Source organism: Hermetia illucens, chromosome 6, assembly GCF_905115235.1.
Source record: "Hermetia illucens chromosome 6, iHerIll2.2.curated.20191125, whole genome shotgun sequence".
In the NCBI taxonomy this organism is placed as follows: Eukaryota; Metazoa; Arthropoda; class Insecta; order Diptera; family Stratiomyidae; genus Hermetia; species Hermetia illucens.
The window spans coordinates 23772014-23785187 of NC_051854.1; the positions used below are offsets into that span (position 1 = coordinate 23772014).

Below are 13174 nucleotides of genomic sequence, written 5' to 3' on the forward strand. Positions count from 1 at the left end.
CAGTATTTGTCCGTCGTCTCCAGTTGGCGGGACCTCCAACTCGCCGATGTTCTGGTTGTTCAGTAGCTGATCAAAGTACTCAACCCATCGCTTTAATATGCCCATTCTGTCGGAAATCAGATTTCCCTCTTTGTCTCAGCAGGATAAACATGGAGGTGTGTAAGAGTTCATTCTGCAGACTTGTTGGTAAAACTTGTGCGCCTGGTGCGGTTGCTCCCTGTACTCTTCTAGTTCACAGACCTTTTGGTTCTGCCAGGCTTCCTTTTTCCGTCTATGAAGTCACTTCTCCGCTCGACGGAGTTCGTGATAAGTCTCTGCGCGTGCCGGCGTTCTTTGAGAATGCAACACTACTCGGTATGCGGCATTCTTCCGTTCCGTTGCTAGCTTACATTCATTCATACTTACGATGGAATAGTTAAACTAATCTAGGTTTTGTGTGTAAAATGATGTTATTGATATCTTGATTTTGATTTCATAGAGTTTGCTGGTGCGATAAGCTCAAGCAGTGTTGGCCCTCTCAGCTGAGGGCCATAACTGTTGAAACTGTGGAATTGCTCGTAACTTACATTATGTGGAGAAAGTGAGGAGTTCGAGAGGAGAGAAAGGCCTATAATAGACCATGGCAAGGAGGAGTTTACTATTACAGTCAGGATGTCGGAAAATATGAATATGGAAGCTAAGGATTATAACTTAATAAGAGGTAAAAAGTCAGATATTTCGAACCCACCCGCGATCGTCAGCAAACAGATCTTGGTCGAGGCGTGGATTTTGGATGCCTCACAAAATTCATGTCCCCCTACGGAGAAATCTATAGACGACATACTTTCCGAGCCAGCCAGAATGGGAAAGTATGACAACCCTCAGCTTGGGACAAACTAGAAATCCGACTACGGCCGACCCGTCCGGAGTAATACAGCCCAAATCCCGATAAGTGAAGTAGAAAGGCTCGGTAGAAGGGAGCTTAGCCACTAAAGAGGGAGAACTACAAGCTGAATCTTGCCTATCAGAGCCTTATCCTTCACCTTTACCAGGAAGAGCAGAAGAAAGGGAAGCTGGTAGCGTGAACGATACTGGTGTAGCGAGAGTATGTGATATATGAACCTAGAAAGGCTCTGGCGGCAGGCGCTGCGGAGGAAAGTTAAGCACCTTGGGAACGAGAACATGGAGGTTGCTGCACCATTAGGTGTGGTAATGTCCTGAGAAATCAGGTGTAAAGAAACGGAATCTTCGGCAGATAGTGGGGAGAAACTGGTAACCTCGATGAGATTCCACACTGGATACACAAAACTCTTCAGCGGTAATGCAAGTAAAAAGCATAAGACCAACACAACTATAGTGGGCAACGCTCTATTGGGCCCCGCACCAGAGCTTACATTCGCTCGCTCAGCACAGAGGTGTGCCGAGAGGTGATCAAATCAGCGAGCGCGATCTCATGGAAGCTGGTTCCTCTCATAGGAACTCCGACACGAAGGCGGGAAGGAAAAGGACGTTTGCGCGAGCAGCAGCCTCAGTAATGACTGTTGCATTGGGTATTTCCTCCAAGGATGGTCAAGTGTCAGAGAGATAATTTAGTATTCTCCGGGAATGTCTGCGGATAAAATGGAGTCTGGAACGAAGTCAAGATTTGACAATCAGAGTTTTCGCAATCGGCTCGACGGTCTAAGCATACTGTTGTGAACACTGAGCTGCACAGAACAGAAAATGTCCGATGTTGGTTATCTGGCCCTGAAGGGAGGACTGGGGAAATCATCCGAATGCTGGGTAAACAGAACCCGGGCATGTACTTCGGACACTAGAGGATAAATCTATAAACGTGGAGAGCTTCAGCTTGGTATTCGAACTGGACCAAAGGACAGGCTCCATATGGTGCTCCACTTTTTCCTAGATAGATTGAAATTCAACCATATCAAGAAACTGCACAGCATCATCTCCATTTTGAGGGCGAAGAAAAATCACGATCTTCACCTTAAACAAGATCAAGCAAATTTCAGGAGTATACTGCGTGCAGTGCGAAACCCCCGTATGGGAGCCCGCACTAGCAAAGGGACTACAGATAAGACATTTACGGAACAGGCCAAAGAAAGGGAAGCCAGAGACGTGAACGAAACTGACTTGATGCCAGTTTGTCTGATCGGATTTTTGCAAACCGGACACTCCAAACCAGTGAAGGTTATTAGTGGAAAATAGAGAAATGCTCGGCGTGATGAAAGGATACCTTGCATGGATGAAAACATGGGAACTGCTGTACCTCCAATTGAGGCTATTCTCAAAGACAAAGCTACTGGACAAACGCTGCATTGTTCCGGTGCAAGAGCCATGGGTTCGATTTAATTGAATCTGTGGCTTTGGATCAGTAAAGGGAACTGGGATCTTTTCCCATGAAAGATCTATAAGACCAAGACTAATGTCAAGACGGTTAGAGGCAACTATGCTGAAACAAATTTGCTTCCAGGACCAAGTTATGGTCATCGTATAATACCGGATCAATGGCGAAAGGAAAAACATCATATCTGCCTCTGCTGATTTACCCTATGATTCTTGGTGTCTTCTACCGAAGCAAGAACTAGGAGAGTGGTAGCGTATGCAGAATCAAGGGATCTCAAACTCTTAATAGGTTTTGATGCGAACGCTCGACATATTTGTTCGGGCAGCTGGTGTCATGACTGCAAACGTAGAGTGTGCCCCTACGTTTGTGGGACCGAAAAGAAGTGAAACAATTGACCTGACAATCTGTACTTTAAACGTGAAGGAGTTAATTACAGACTGGCGGGTATTGGACGAAGCCTCACTGTCAGATCACTGAAACTTGGAATTCAATCTGGCTTTTCCGGACGAATAGTCTGTAATACAAACACGGAATCCTTGCTAAGCTGATTGGACAAAGTTCAGTGAACTTCTTGGCAATAGAGTGCAGCACCCTAGACAACGAAAGACTCCTTTGGCGCTTGAAAATGAATTGAAAACTCTGAATTGCACACTTTTAGAGTTCAATGGAAAGGCTTGCCCTATTTCCCGAGGCCAATGCAACAAAATGGTTCCTTGGTGGAACCACGAACTGCAAAAATTCAAGAAATCAATCAAGCAACTTCTGAACCGTGCTTGTAAAAGCAATAAGAATAAAGACTGGTTAAACTTCCGCAAATCAAAGCGTAAATATAATATAAGAGGTTCGTTAAGTGTTCGAAACGAGACACCTTTAGAGCTTACTGTGAGCAACTGGCAGTCGAAATAGAGACTTTTAGGCAGTGCAGAGGGCTTAAAAGGGATGAGTCGTCCAAGTTGGTCTTCTTAGAAACCCTGATGGCACTTTCACGAACTACATACTGGAATCAGTACGGATTTTTTTGGAAGAACACCATCCGGGGGAACTGGCAAGAGAAGTGAAAGAGGTTGGGGGTTCCTGAAACCCCTTCAACACAGAAGTGTTACAAGGTAAACTGCACCTCTGCGAAAACGGTTGTCACCAATGAAAAAGTGAGAGCTGGGTTCTGCCTTCTGTCCTTACTGGCCTTTGAACACTTTAAAGCACCTGGCATGGGTGGCATCCATCCAGTAAAGCTAAGGGAGGGTATAGAGCACTTAAAGCAACTACGAAGAAATATTTTTCAAAGATGTCTTGCAAAAGATTAAGGTAGCCCTTATACCTTAGGCTGGGAAAGATGACGTTTCAAATGCAAAGAATTTCAGATAAATCAATTTCAGCAAAAATGATTTCATTTTTGCTACAATGTCTGGGAAGGCTGATTGAGCGTCACATTTACGGGATGGGGCTAAGAAGACACCCATTAAGTGAGTCCAGCGTGAAAATTCCTGTTAATCTGTTTTGTACTCTTTGAGAGGACGCAACTCTGAAAGGCAAGTGCGGAACATTGAAGGGGCGTTTGGCTGTGCGCTCTTGCAGAAACTCTGTGATGTCGCCAGAGAGCATGATGTTGATGAAAATGAATTAACTGGATCTACGCTATCCTAACACAGAGATTGCTGTGTACTGAATGGATGTCGATTGTTATCTAGCAACGGAAGCGGCCAAAGGCTGATTCCAAGGAGAAGTGCTATCGCCACTTCTGTGGAGTATGTTGATCGAGGCAGAGTCTGCCTGAGACGCCTGAGAATGCCAGGCAGCTTTTAGGATATCGAATTGGCGGACATCGAACACGAATTGGCGAATTGGAGGGTCTGGAGTTATTAAGGCAGGCCAGGATACCAGTGGTTGCGCCGTTGATGATGATGATGTTGATCGACTCACTACTATGTGGCCTGCAAAATCTGTCTATACACGCTCAGGCTTACGCTGATGACGTAGTTGTGCTAGTTATTGGTCGAGATCTCAGAACGGTGTGTAGAAATACATAACGTGCCGTTGATTTGATTGACAATTGGTGCCTCAGGCATGGACTTTCAGTAAATCTAAATAAAACCACAAAGAAAAAAACCTTCCAGAGATGATAGTACAGGGGTTTCGAAATGCTTTCTGATTCTTGGATCCCTATACATCTGTTTGTTAGAAAATATGAAGTTATCTTGAATCCCAAGAGAAAATTGGGACGAACCGGAAGAATGCGTGTCAGGATATACTGACGTCTTTTACATCTATTACTCAAAACAGAACAGGGTTCTGGAGTAGTCTACCTCTCGAATAAAGACGGGAAGTGGGCTTTTCCCTTGGGACAATATTCAAGGGTCTTTCAGGCTGGAGTATATGCGACCCTGAGGACGACAGGCTAGATGATTGACGCATTTGTATCTGCAGCGATAGTCCAGCTGCATTGAGGGCGTTGAGCAGTCTTTTGATCACTTTAAAAATCATTCAGGAATGTAGAAATCGATTGAACTCTGTTTCTAGATTCAATACCGTGGAACTACTCTAGGTCGCCGGTCATTGTGGTGTAGAGTGAAATGAAATCTCGGGCGCTTTGGCGAAAGAAGGTTGAATTTCTCTCATACCTCGACCGCAGCCACCAATTGGGGTGCCAGTAACGTTAGCTAATGCTGCTGTCAAGAACTGGAAACAAGTTTCCCATAATGACTGGTGGCAGAGCCTTCATGCTAATTTTTCTTGCAGAGCCAAACAAATATGCTACAAAGTTTATCCTGTCGAAAAGCAAGAAGACTTGCAGAAGTATTGTGGTCATTCTGACAATGATGATTCGTGTCCATTCTGTAATAGGAGGAGGAATCCACGAAACATTTTCTATATGAGTTCCCCACCTATGGACGCATCGGACATCAGCTTTTGGTGCTGACGTGCTCCAACTGCAGCAGGTTGCATCAGATTCACTGAGGGAAATCCTGTGATTATCAATGTATCCGGTACATTCCGTTAGACGGGGGAATCGAGTATAGTGAACCATTTGGTTATGAGTCCTTAGTTTCTTAGCCTTTCGCCTACCTCATACTTTGTTGCAAGTATACTGTACGTGTTGCTTATTACTGAGTTTCGCCACTTCCCAGTATTTAATGGTCGACTTAGAAGTGATGTTATACTTCCCAACTTAAATAGGGACACAATTTCTTTTACGACGCTTGGTGATGCGGGCCGCTTCAGTTTTTCTCTTTTTATAACTTTCTAACCAACCTTTAAAAGCACTGATTGATTTCCATGAGCGTATCTCAGCATATTCGAGATGCTTTGCAACTACAACCGCCGTTATGTCGTTGGCGTAAGCCATCACCCGGGACCGGAAGATTAACAACATCGTTGTACCTGGTATTCCACAGCAATGGCCTCAGCATGGGGCGCAGTGGGATACTCACGGAGGCAACGTACTCCTGAAGTCTATCATCGGTATCATATTAGAGCCTCTGTTCTTGCAGATAGCTATTGACAATAGCTGCAAAGTAGGCCAGAATGTCAATCTTCGCCAGCCAGGTTCGAGTTGGTCGAATCGAGCGCATCAATGGTTAATCTCGCTTTAAGGAACCAACTTCTGCTGCTTCCATTGTGCACGAAGCATCCCTCGGGCATGTGCACTTTGGACAACTCAGCAAACATGTCCCATTTAGATTTTATGGCAAGCTTAGGGCTCTATTCGGAATGCCATCCAAACCCAGAGGTTTGTTTTTCCGTGTTCTAGCCCACATCTTCACCAGTTTGACACTAGTGACTGCCGGAATCGCCGCTTTCATAGGTCGTTGGAAGCTGTTAGTTATTGAGGAATACGTCTGCTTCCGAGCAGAGCTCCTTAAATAACCCTCTCTTGCTCCGTTTAAAGGTTTAAGGCCTACCTACCGGCCTCTAAACTGTTCGTTTGGCTCGGTGACAGGCTTAAGAAGGATGGCCAGTTCACTGCTACTGGGTAATGAGCAGTAGGCATGGGTGCGTTGCATGTTTTGGCGATGCATTGGGCACCTTGACAGCTCTTTCCGTAGAGGCGCCTTCTTTATTATGTTGGTATAATCATACCTCTATAAATGTCTGCTCGTCGGAAGCCTTTGCAGACCACCATTTCCGCCCTTTGCGCTGTTGCATTCATAACAGCGCAGGAATTTTTGATATTGCTTGCACTACTGCCAGTTTTCGCCCTTTATTATGCGTTTTTAACTTTTCTCGTTGGAATACTTCCAGATATACAACTCCACTGGCATGTGCCTAGTCCTTAATTGCATGGTTCACTCTATGTCGCGACAACTTCTTAAGGGTAGGTGGCTGCGACAAATTTTTATCGCGATTCTTCTCGGGAACAGGATTGAAAATTCAATTTACCCTTATCCCAAAGCTGACTTTAATGGAAACTCATGAGCGAGTTAATAATATTGAAAAATCTAATTCAACACTTGATTAAAATTCTCATCTATTATCTACCATCTATATCTCTAATTAGTTTCTAATTTTTTTCCATTGCACTTGTTTGATCTTAAAATGAATTGCATTTTTCAATTCGAAGCCTACTTTTGTCATGACAATGATTCCGCTTTTCATTGTCGTGGGCTGGGCACTGTTCCCATTTGCTATTTAAATATCTTGACCCGGTTCAAACGTTCAAGGTAACTCATTGTTAGCTTTCGTAGATTTTATTCTGTGTAGACAGTACCAGAACATAGAGAAAAGTTTTGTCGCATCCAATGGGTTGATTTTGCCATTCCTCCTGCAGATTTCCAAGCTTACTCGAATTTCCATTATCACAATATTCACCGTGTTAGTCACTCTTTAATGATTTCCCAAACAATTTAAATTCTCTCTGGTTTCAATCCAAATAAGAGGAAATTACCGCAATATTGCTCACGATAAAAAAAAGCCAACGATTTGGAAAAACTTCTAAGATTTTCCCGGTATCCGAGTAAATGCTTTATTGGAAATCCATTGAGGCGTCCATTGAAACTTTAGTTTCATCAGAGCAGTCAAGTATGAGGAAATGATGCGCAACGCTACCAACCTCAACTTTATCAAAATGGGTTGTCACATACAATACCGTCCTCAAAGCTTTCGGTTTTAATATGTCTCCTTGGCTTTCCTCTAATGAAACCGAATGGAATACGCTTCCGGCTAGATTTCCCTCTACCATTCCGGGAAAAGTCGTCATTGTATCATTCAGATGGGTACTAGGCGACATATAGCCACGAGCGAAACACTACAAATCCGTTCACAATATTCATGCTTTACTTAGCATGATTTTAATGCTAAAAGACGATGTGTTCCACTTTTTCCCTGAAAATAAAAAAAACATGTTGCTTGCATCATTTTGTGATAAAAACAAGCGCAGGCGACATTTTGTCGCATTCAAGAGCTACACACATTTATGTCTATGCAAAAGGCACCATACGAGTATAAGGATTTAATGCTCCTCAGAAAAAAATTCCAAGAGCTGTTGTTTTTCAGCTTTCCAGCCTGGGAATCAACGCCATGAGCGTTCGCAACAAAGGCTTCCGCAAATACCGCATCGCAACAAATTAACCGACACCAACCGACAGCAGCAATGTGACTCACTGACTGTGGAAATGATTCCTTTCAAAGACGTCACCGCAAACTGTATCGTTTCGAGAGGTATCAATGTTTTTCCTCGACGAATAGAAATGATCCCTTGGCTGTAGCTCTTTCATTAAACGAGAGTCCTTTCTTCCATCCTTCCATGCAACAATCGAGGTAAAAAGTACCGAAGGAAGCGCTTTGTAGTAAATTTGAATTCATATATCTTAGGTAAATGTTACGTACTTCGTTGTTTCACTTTTCTGAGTGGAATTAAAACTCTTCCGCTTTAGATAGAATGAATTTTTAATGGTGCCTGTCCGAAAGGTTTGATTGATTGAATTTAATTCCTCTTTTGTGATGGGAAGGTAGCAGCACATCTTCTATGCCTTGATTAAAATTTAGCACCATCCAGACTTCTGAATTCATCACTCTAAGTTGTTTCACAAAATCACTAGGGAATCCTTTCTACATTTTCTAATTTCAAGCCGTGTCCGAGGTGAATTACTTCAAGGATAATTGCAGAAAATTTGAATTCGATTCGTTAACCTAGCACTGTATGGAAAGGGTGAAATAAATCGACGTGGAAACGGATAGGTTACCAATTAAAGAAGACAGCTCCTCAATTTTCTCGATTTACAGGGCGGAACGACACTGACAGATCAGGAGCAGCCTTCTGGTTCAATATATCCAATTTATTAACAGGACTTAATTGCGAAATATCGTAAGACCTACCAACTGAATCGGCATTTCTTCTTTAGCCTTTGTTACGTCCAGAAGCGGGATCTGTTTGTCTCGATTGATTGCGTCACTTTTCTCGGTTATAGGTTTAATCGGGAAGGAGTCAAGAGGCTCTCAAATCATGATCTAACGCATTAAGCCATCCTTATTTTAGTCGGCCTTTTGGTCGTTTCCCATCGACTTCAATGTTTAGACCAATTTTGGGAAATGTGTCCTTGTCAAGGCGAACGACATGTTCATACCAGCGAAGATGCGCCTTTCGCAATTTTTCCACAATCTGTGTAACCCCCCATCGATCGCGATGTCCTCATTTCGCGGTTGACCATTGCACCGGCTGCATTGTAGTTCGCGTTTTTAGCTTGGATCTATGTTTTTTCGGCGTATGGTGAAGGGCCAAAACTGCAATACAACGGAATCAGCTCTACTCACATTTGGGCATTGGCTCGTCTTCTGAAAATTGTCCCCCATCATTGTCTTCAAAAGGCATATGTAACTTCTAGTGTTAGCTCCGCTAGCTGGACGCTTAAGGTATGAAAGGCTTTGTGTATTTCTTTTATAAAGACATTTGAGTGTGCATTTTGTGTTTGTTCAAATGTCAAACTTAAGACCTGCTTCGAAAATTACTAACGAAAACTTTTCATTTGATATCCCACATGACTATATTTGTTAAAAAAATGTACAATCCCCTTTTGCATGCATGGGAACCCCCCTCCTTAAGTACGCGCAGAATGATATAACTCACTGTATGCATGAACGTTCACAGGTCCCACCTTTCAACCAAATTTGGTCTCAATCGCTATAACCGTCTTCGAGAGAAATGCGTGTGACAGACAGCGGGTGGAAAATTAATTATAATCTCACCCAGTTTCTCACGGGGCATGGAGGATATCGCCAATATCTGCACAGGTTTAAATTGGAGACTTCACTCGAAAGTCCAAATTGCAATGGAATCCCAGAGGAGCATGTATTCTTCCACTATCCAAGATTCATTCATCTGGAAGAAGGGAGGAATCTAGAAGAGACTCTAGGAGAGGTGCTGGTACAAAAAATCTAGTGCTGCTGAAAACGGTGGCATATCAAGAGAATTGGGATGCAGTCAGTTCCATGATCGACAATATTCAAAACAAACTGCGAAAAGCAGAGTAGAGCAGAGTACAAAAGAAAGGTGTCCAAATTAGAGCGAGTTGACTCCGTCCCATGATGTAATACCTTATGGTGGTACCGCGGGGCAAGGAGGAAGTCGGGGGTGGTTTTAATAATAATAATAATCGTTGGCGCAACAATTCATATTGGATCAGGGCCTTGAAGTGTGTTAGAGCACTTCATTCAAGACCGTAACGGTACACTACAGCACACTGTAGGAGACAATGTGGTCAGCATTGCGCTCGCCCGAGATTATTACCCTGATTTGACTCAGGTACTCATTCACAACTGAGTCGACTGGTATCCGACGTCAAATCTCGATACAAATCCCATTGCCATCAATGAGATTTGTACCGCGACCTTCCGTATGTCAACTGGTGTTTCCGGATCATGTCTTTTGAAGATTTCCACTCCCTCAACACAAAAGCCTTAAAAACACCAGCTCGATCGCGCGCGTGAAGTCATTCCCCATCGAGAGGGAAGACTCACAATGGATCGTATCACCAATCGATACTTCTTCTGCCTCAGACTATAAAGAGGTATAGCCCTTGAGATCTCCACCCGACTTTGGCATCCTCTTTACATAATAATTGAGGATTCTCCTTAATACTATTTGGTGTCCCGCGAATTCAAAGGGAAAGGTAGGAAGAAATGAACCCCAAGTGAGGAATCCTATAACTCCACGTTGGCTGTCATTTGCTTTTATTTGATTTCATAACTCAGTCAACTATGAGAGTTAAGCTATTCCAGAAACCTAAACAAACTGACGAAATTGACCGTGAAGGCGTGGCATACTTTCTACTGAAGTGTTCCGTCGATATACGCTGGCACGACTTTATAGTAGTCAGGGTCAGAAATGTGATATATACAATATATAGTTGCCATTTACCCTTAATGGAGCATAACGTGCCAACAACGTCCGCGCACCATCAAGGACAGTCCGCTGAAATGCGCTTCAACTCCCCCCAGGACTTCATAAGAACACTACACTCCTTCTCTACTGTTCTGCGCCAAGTGCTCTTGGGGCCACTCTTTCGTCGCCCCTCTGGTAGAGTGGATTCCACTACACGACGTTGTCAGCAATGGAAATGTTACCTCCTCTTTAATATGTGACCATTCCACTGTGACTTCCCCCTGGTCAACTACAACGGGCAATTGGTCTGTGCGACGATGACATTCTTTATTTGAAGTATGCAGTATCGAACTACACTACTTCGATGATATCTCGCAGACAATTATTGATGAAGCGTGTACCTTCCACATGCTCCTATAGAGCAACCCAGAAAGATCATCAGCACCGTTGGGATAGCAGCATTTCCAGATTTTGGACAATGCAGGAACAATGCATCCTAGATATATAAATTGATCGACACCTTCGATGCTCTTCCATTGATTCATATAGGAAGACTAGGATAACCCATCCAACTGGGAACTTTGGTTTTGTTGGTATTTACCTTCAGTTCGACTCTACTTACATCTTTTTGCAAATGCGGAGCGATTTGACCAATATATATAGCCCGGCATGAGAGCAAGCAGACTGCGTTACCATAGCCGAGGTGTTTTGAGGAGAGATGCCGTTTTCCTTTGACCCACAAGAGAAAGAAATAATACGGGCTTTGGGTCTCAAATTCCTATCAATCTTAACTTCGGTGCATGACCTGATATTTTACATACGCATGTCGCTCTGGTAACAGTTATTAATTTCTTCGGAATGCTCCTCCTGTATAGATTACATCAGATACACTTAATGTTCATGCTCTCGAAAGTCTTCTCGTAATTGATGAAGAGCAAATGAAACGAAGATCTAAACTCCGAGTAGTAATTGGCTCCCAGATAGCCATCAGAAACAATCCGATACCGGATCCGACTCTAGTACCACTTGGCTTCCCAGAGTACAAAGCAAAAGAGAGAGGAATACTCTCCAGGGTCCCACCATCTTACTTCGTTGGAACCCTTCCTCGATTTGGAAAAAGCGAACATTCTGAGAACCCTCCAACGCTCTTAACGAGAAGCGTTCGCACATTCTATTTCGATAGCCAAAGATTTTCGGCGTGAGGTAAGTCCCTAGCAGAGGGGTCGTTGATTTTTCGGTAGTAGTGAAATTTCAGACTTTGTAGGTTGCTAGCTCACAAATGTGTGTGCTTTTTAGTCGTCGTTTACGACAGACAAGGAATGATGATGTAATGTTAAACCGGGGGAGTCCTTTTTGGACATGACAGCCCCTTTCGTGTGCGTGGAACCGCACCAGAACCTGAAATAATAAGGGATATTGCGTATATCTAACGAAGGCAAAGCAAGCGAGAATAATTTAATTAAATATCAATGGACCACCCTCGGACCTGGATCTCGAGTAATTCCCTTTTCGTAAAAGTGCTAAATGGAGCTCTGTGCTCCGTGAGTGTAGTGTTGCTGCTGATCTTCTGCGACGAGATACCAACGAGTTACATATGGTCGAAACATTTTCCCCAAAGCTCCGAGCGCAACTGGGTTTCTAATGGGCAGTAGCATACTAGTATTTTCCGATGCGATTAATTCTATTGATAGGAAGGGAAGGAGGATGGGAACTATTCCCAATAAAGACGAAAGCTTGAATTGATTTTTATATTATTTTTATTGTAAGGGTGACATTCTTCTAATTTTTGTTTTCTTTTTCCAGGAAATCTGTGCCACATGGTGAAATTTTCTGGATCATGGAAAAGATGAATTCCTATCCTACAGTAAGTTTTTTATCTATTATATTATATATCACTACTGTAACCTCAGTCTTTTATTTCTCTACCCGAAATTTTCCTTTCTTTCTTTGATTGCTTTTTTTCAATTCTTTTGCTGTGCTATAGTCAGTTTCGCATCCTCCTCCGAACAGGGTTGCTTGAAGCACTCTCCCTTGCTTCGGTGGATAGCCACTTCAGAATTTCTGCGTGGCTTTTCGGCCCTGATACCCCTATCTTCGCCCATTTGGCTCAGTAACAAATCCATTTATGGTTAGCCATTTCACTATTCCACCAAGTAGTTGGGTCTATGCATCTTCGTGGCATGAAAGCGCCAATTGCTTTGACGACTTTCTTTTCGGCTTTGGCTTTGAATATGACTCCCTCCATATTTCAGAAGTGATTGACTGGTGGTTGCTACAGGTGAAGATTTCGCTACCTTGCCAGGACATGTTACGTGCTAGCACAGAACACAAAGCCTTTCATACCTAAGAGGTGGACCTTCTCTACCGTCTTTACTAAAGTGTTTGCGTACCTTCCTAGATAATTTTAGTGGAAAGTAAAGGAGTTGAGGTCCACCTTCACAGTCAGTCCTGCATGAGCAATGGAGATGTGGGCGCACGTTACTAGTTTCACTACATCTTGATCGAGTTTCTTTAGAATGGCACCCATAACTATT

At 43.3% G+C, this 13174-nt stretch overlaps 1 protein-coding gene and 1 long non-coding RNA gene across 4 annotated transcripts in view; one reads left to right on the forward strand and one right to left on the reverse strand.

Annotated features, from left to right (window-relative positions):
* LOC119660264 (basement membrane-specific heparan sulfate proteoglycan core protein-like) overlaps positions 1–13174 on the reverse strand; it is a 514615-nt gene that overhangs the window by 60463 nt on the left and 440978 nt on the right. The gene's annotated exons all lie outside the window — the stretch shown is intronic.
* The window catches only part of LOC119660265, a 115120-nt gene that overhangs the window by 30618 nt on the left and 71328 nt on the right, over positions 1–13174 (forward strand). Inside the window, exon 5 of the long non-coding RNA XR_005250417.1 lies at positions 12444–12504. This is a non-coding gene — a long non-coding RNA (uncharacterized LOC119660265). The remainder of the gene's footprint in view (positions 1–12443; positions 12505–13174) is intronic.